This window comes from Octopus bimaculoides, chromosome 10, assembly GCF_001194135.2.
Source record: "Octopus bimaculoides isolate UCB-OBI-ISO-001 chromosome 10, ASM119413v2, whole genome shotgun sequence".
In the NCBI taxonomy this organism is placed as follows: domain Eukaryota; kingdom Metazoa; phylum Mollusca; class Cephalopoda; order Octopoda; family Octopodidae; genus Octopus; species Octopus bimaculoides.
In genome coordinates, this window is record NC_068990.1 from 82,849,121 (window position 1) to 82,856,262 (window position 7,142).

A 7,142-nucleotide genomic window follows, 5' to 3' on the forward strand; every position below is an offset into this window, starting at 1 on the left:
ATTATTATTATTATTATTATTATTATTATTATTATTATTATTATTATTATTATTATTATTATCAAGGTAGTGAGCTAGCAGAATCGCTAGCACGCTGGATGAAGTGCTTAGCTGTATGGTCGGATCTGAGTTCAAATTCCGCCGAGGTCGACTTTGCCTTTTATCCTTTAGGAGTCGATAAAACAAGTACCAGTAGTAGTACACTGTGGTTGATGTCATCGACAATCTCCTGCCCCACAATTGCTGCCTTTGTGACAAAATTTGAAACCATTATTGTTGTCATCGTCGTCGTCGTCGTCATCGTTGTTGTTGTTGTTATTGTTCTTGTTAAGACGAGCTGACAGAATCGTTAGCACGTAGAGGAAAATGCTTAGCGGCATTGTGTCTGTCTTTACGTTGTAAGTTCAAATTAGAGTGTGTGTTTCATTCTATCAAGCTCCCTAAAAAATGTACCAGTTGATTACTGGGGTTAATGTAATCGACTTACCCAACTTACCCCGAAATTGTTGGCCTTGTGCCAAAATTTGAAACCGTTATCATCATCACCTCCTCATCACCATCCTCATCATCATCATCATCATCATCATCATCATCATCATCATCACCTCCTCCTCATCATCATTATCATCACCATCATCATCCATGATCTGCCTTTTCGACACCTTTACTGTTAAGATCATAGTGTGAGATTTATCTTCTATTTCTGAGCAGAGCTTCCCTCCCTGTGATGGTCGGATCGTGCCGTTGCTGTTGTTTTTTCTTGCTGGTTGTGGTGGTAGCAGGGGTAATGGTAGCATAGTTGTGTCGTTCCTAATGTTGTCTAGCTCCATAAAACCTACGACCAAGAACATGCCAACAGCGAGAATGCCGTATATTTTGATCTACTTTTACATGATGTAAACAACATTACATAACGTGACTTTTATTTTTGAAGACAACTGGGGATTATGTTCATAAGACTCTGGTAGCTATTGCTAGCATTTGAGTGTCCATTATGTAGTCTTTAGTTGGAGCGTATAGTAACATTGGTTCTTCATTTATCATGATATTAATACTCCTGTCTACTATAGGCACAAGGCCTGGAAATTTGGGGGAGGCACTAGTCGATTACATCGACCCCAGTGTTTCACGGGCGCTTAATTTATCGACTCCGGAAGGATGAAAAGCAAAGTCGACCTCGGCGGAATTTGAATTCAGAACATAGCGACAGGCGAAATACCGCTAAGCATTTTGTCCGGCGCGCTAACGATTCTTATTTCATTACTGCCCGCAAGGGCAATACATAAGGGACTACACACAGAGGGGACTAACAAGGACAGACAAACGGATTAAGTCGATTATATCGACCCCAGTGCGTAACTGGTAATTATTTAATTGACCCCGAAAGGATGAAAGGCAAAGTCGACCTCGGCGGAATTTGAACTCAGAGCATAGCAACAGGCGAAATACCGCTAAGAATTTCGTCCGGCCCGCTAACAATTCTTATTTCTTTATTTCCCACAAGGGGCTAAACATAGAGGGGACAAACAAGGACAAACAAAGGGATTAAGTCGATTATATCGACCCCAGTGCGTAACTGGTACTTATTTAATCGACCCCGAAAGGATGAAAGGCGGGTAATTATTTAATCGACCCTGAAAGGGTGAAAGGCGAAGTCGACCTCGGCTCGAATTTGAACTCAGAACGTAACGACAGACGAAATACCGCTAAACATCTCGTCCGGCGCGCTGACGATTCTGCCAGCTCGCTATCTTTCATGCTGTGAATAATAATTGATCTCTGAAGGCGGTGACTGGGAGAATCGTTAACACACCGAATGTAGTAGTAGTAGTAGTAGTAGTAGTAGTAGTAGTAGTAGTAGTAGTAGTAGAGAAACCGTAACGTTTGTAAAATGAGAAGTATTGATTTTGCAGTGAATTCTTCGACAAGTTGTATTTCCTCATTCAGTGTTCATGTTTACTGTGAAACAAAGTGTTAAGCGTCAATTTCCGAACTTATGTAACAATAAATAGGTGACAATGTGCAACATTGACAATTAAATTGTTGTGATTTAATTAGTCACCGGTTAATTAGGTGACATGATTGGGCTTAAAACCACCTTAGATTAATTTACAAGGTTATTATTTTTTTTTTTCCGTGGTATGTTACTAGTTATCCATTCTAGAAAAGTAATTAGGCGATATACTTTTATATCAAGTTATTGGTATCACATCTGGTTTTCAATAATCATCGACGTGTTTGTCTGTATTAGAGTAAGTTTCCTGATTATAGCAGTTGTATCATGTAACCTTTTAATGAGTATCAGCATTTATAAGCAGCGTAGGTGTAATAGATGACACATCCAATAATTATACATAGCATCAGATTTTAGGAAATCTGCTTGGTGTGATAGCACCGATCATACCATGGCTTTCATGCGGTGCACGTCTGTGTGTAATTTCATTTGCAGATTGAATTCTGCAAACAGAATTAACTTGAAATATCAAGATTTATTGTGGACAGATTTAAAAGCAAAACCTGAGACATATTTTAATGGAAATCTTCGGTTCTTTTCTGAAGCGTTGTGGTATCTTAATCGTTCTTTCTTTCTAGATCATATGTTAAGAGACTAAATTGCGGGAGATTTGATGTTTAATCCAGTAAGGGTCTTAATATATCCTGCCAATTATTTGGTCTTAGAAGTTTATAAGAGATTACGTATTAGAGGAATGTATCTAGCCCGGTATATAGTGTTATCGCATTATACAACGGCACCTATAAACAGCTTATAAATAGATATCGCTCAAGTGTGACTAGGTCCAACACTGAATACTTTGTAAAGATTAAATACTAAATTTTCTATCTGAATGTATCAAGCCAATTTGATGAAAAGATTCTCAAGTTACGAAAAGGTTCTGCTGTTGAGTTTAGTAAAATATTGATTTCTCGCGAAAGTGTTTGACTATTTGTTTTCATTTTACGTTTAAAAACTCAACTCGTCTAATGAAAAATAAAAAAGAAAAGAAAATATTTGATTTCATTCATGAATTTATTTATTTATTTATTTTATTTATTTTATTTATATTGTTTCGACAGAAAGATTTCTTTGAAGTGAGTTTGGATTTTAGAAGTCGACACTTTCTCATTCGAGTTAATGATTGGATTGACTGTTTTATTTCTTGAACACAGAGAAGGTTGGGCGATGTGAAATAGCGTTAGTGGTGCGTGTCTTAAATGGCGATCAGCTGAAAAGCCGACTGACCCATCCGGAATAAGACGGCAATTAACAAAATGAAGTCACTCTAGAAAATTAACAGGCTCTGAAACTACCGTTTCCACTACTACTACTACTACTACTACTACTACTACTACTACTACTACCACCGCCATCACAACCACCACCACCACTACTGCTACTGCTACTGCTTATTTTTCCTTTATTCTGCTACTGCTGCTGCTGCAACTGTCATGAACAACATTTATTTTATTTCTCTACCGTCATCCTCAACAGAAATAGCAACATCTCTACAATTACCATCATCATCTTCACCATTAGTATCATTCCTCATCTTCTGCTACTGTTAATACTTTAACCATAGCCAACATTACCGCCTCATCACCTGAATACCTTATTACCTCATCAGATTACCTACTATTAGTTTTAAATTAATTTTTTTTTTCAATCAGCAATTCTGGTGGAGCGAATAGATTACATCGACTTCAGTGTTCAACTGGTACCCATTTTATCGACCCAGGAAGGGACGAAAGGCAAAAACTCGACATTGGTGGTATTTGAGCTCGGAACGGACGAAATGCTGCCAAGTAGTTTGCACGGCGGGCTAACGAATCGGCCAGCTGGCACCTTAACAAATCTCTTATTATTGATTTCAAACTTTGGCACAAGGCCAGCAATTTCATCGGAAGGCGTAAGACGATTACATTCATCCCAGAACTCAACTGGTACTTATTTTATCGAACTCGAAATGATGAAAGGCGAAGCCGACCTCAACTGAAATTGGTTTCAGAACGTAAAGCCGGAGGAAATGCGGCAAAGCATTTTGTCCGATGTACTACAAAGACCTGAAAATAAGGTAACTCGAATGTGGAGTCTAAAAACAGAAGCAATTCCTATCATAAGGTATTTTATCATTAGGTATGATAAAAAGAATATTCAGAGAAATACATAACAAAAACACCAGGACTAGCAAGTATATATAACATACAGAAAATAGCACTACTAGGTACTGCACTCATCCTACGTAAAACACTTTCAATACAGTAACCATAAGAGCATCACAACAAACCACAGCACACACCCAAGGCACACAGAGCTGCGCTCGGTAGTGCATTGAAAGCAAGTGATGAAAATAAAGACTACTGAATAATCCTAAAAATGTACGTTGTTTTGTATTGGTATAAAAATGGGCTACAGCAAATATTCTGCTCAATACCACAGATTTGCTTGTCAGTTGTTTCACCATAACCAGTTAAGCATGTTTCTTGATGGCTGACAATATGTGCAATTCTGACCACAAACAGAAGTAATGGGGAAACATCATAACTCATTCTCCTGTTCGACACCCTTTGTAACTAAAAGTGTTTGTTCCCGTGTTGAGTGTGGTTGACTCCCTGCAAAGTTGGCCTTGCCTTTTGGTTTTATTTTTTGTTTCTGGGTTTTCTTTGTCCTTCTTGCCCGTTCTAGATTCACTAGTAATCTATTCCCCCGTTTGCTTTCCATCCCCGCTTTATTAACATTAGACGATGGAGTGGCAAGCTTAATTATTGTGAAAAAAACTGAATAAATCGGCCACTTTGTTATTTTCAGGTAATGAGAACAAAGGTGGTCTGTGATCTTGCAGACCCGCACCTAACGTCTCTCCAAGAACTTCCAACTATGTTGATTGCTGTTGCTCCTTCTGTTTTACCCCTTTTAGTTTTATTCTCAGGTTTGTAGCGGCTGGAAATGTTGGGCCTAATTACAGCAATGCACCCACTGGGCATCTAGAAGAGTCGACAACTCCAGAAGGGATCAATTGTTTTGTTGGTTCAGGTGCAATTGTATCTCCAAATAGTACCCCACCCAGTAATATTCTGTCAAAAGTCAGATGAGCAGTGAATCCCTGCTTATGTTATGCAATAAATGTAACCACAGATCGGGATGGTCAATACTGGTGTTTTATCTCTGTAGGATTAGTTTGAGGGAAGGCATATAGCACAAACCATAAGCTGTCTCCCAGTCTCTTCGTAGGTTTTAAACACAGCTCAATTTTTATGTTCTCCCTCACCCAGTGTTGGAAATCTCAGTTCATGTATGAGCGAGTGCTGCAATTTTTTTCGATGTAATATGGAAGCCTCTACCCTTTTGTAACGTACAAGTCGATTACCGTTCTTCTCTCTCGTGGCAACTTTTAGGAGGGAGCTGCCTGATTTTATGTTATAATATGCCTGGAACACATCTCTTGAAAAACGCGTATGCAAAAGATACGCAATAGTTATATTTCTATCGTTATTTGCAGTTGGCAAAACTTGTAAGTGTTGTCAAAAAATCACTAAAATTCTTCATAGTAATGTCATTTTCTATAGAGAAATCATATTTGCTTTCTTTAAAAAAATAATGAAAAACATTTGTAATGTGTTCTTCAATATTCTCGTTCATTTTGTGTTTTGTTTGTAGTGATACACGTTTTCATCATTTTTCTGTTTTTGGGTGGCGCGGGGGGGAGGCATGGTTGGAATTTCTCTTAACCGTTTTGTATGGCATATGTATGAATAAAGATGAGTAATGTAACACAAATATTATTTGTTTAAAAGCAAACATGATTTTTCATCTCAACCCTGTATGGCAGTTATCCAATTTCTCCGGAGCCACTGAATGCGAATATATTCGGAAACCAAATTCTCATTCCATGCGGTTTTACGTGGTGATATACAGCCAGTACTTGACTATACAACATTTTATCGACTACAAATAATAATAATAATAATAATAATAATAATAATAATAATAATAATAATAATAATAATAATAATAATAATAATAATAATAATTCTTTCTACTATAGACACAAGTCATGAAATTTGGAGGGACGGTGTTAGTCGATTACATCGACGCCAGTGTTCAATTGATACTCATTTTACCGACCCTGAAATGATGAAAGGCAAAGTCGACCTCGGCGGAATTTGATCGCAGAACGTAAAGACGGACGAAATGCCGCTAAGGATTCTGCCCGACACCCTAATGATAGCCTTAGCCATCTCACAGCCTTGGCCTTGCGCATATATTAGACATGATTACTACTGCTATCGAGTAAAATACGTGAGGCACCTCTTATGTTGAAGGCTGCCAGAATTGTTAGCGATTCGCTAGTTAGCTATTGTACTTTATGCTCCATACCACCGACGACAGCATTGCATTTCAGCCTAACGGTGGTGGGGGCCGACAAAAATAAGAACTTGTCAAATACGGAATAAGTCATAATCAACAATATTCTTGCCACAGAACGGAGGTCTAGTGACCATGTCGCAGCTTCGTATGTTAAAGGTGATGATGACGATAGTTTATGACATATGTTACTTTGGACAGTGACTCAAAACTGCGCTATCGTCAACAGCCTCCTCTAATACTATTGTCACGAAAGTAAGAAGAATGTTACGATAGAAAACCATTTCATCATAAGTCTCCTTTAATAATGCTGACCTAAACTTAACCACAAAGATCATAGTGAATTTGGCATTCCTTCAGCTACTACCTTTTTAGATAGACGTTAAAATACTGAGATTGAACATAAATTTAGTCGGGTCGCAACAGTCAGAGAGTAGTAGCTGCAGTGATTCACCTAGGAATATATTCCATTGGATTCATCCCAAATGTTAAGAATTTTGTTTGTCATGGAAGTTTAGATATTTCATTTGCCACCTCATGGAGGCTGGAATATTGCCATACAGTCGGTGAATCTCTATGGCTGGAATATTGCCATAAGAGTTGGTGAAACAGTGAACTGAGTAGAATAATAAATTCGATGACTTTGAGTTTCTGATGATTTCTCATGGCGGACACGTACAAAGAACTTTACCAAAATATGCTAAAATACACTCTAAGGGGTAAATTTTACTTCAAATAATAGCTCGTCGCATATATATATATGTATATATATATATATATA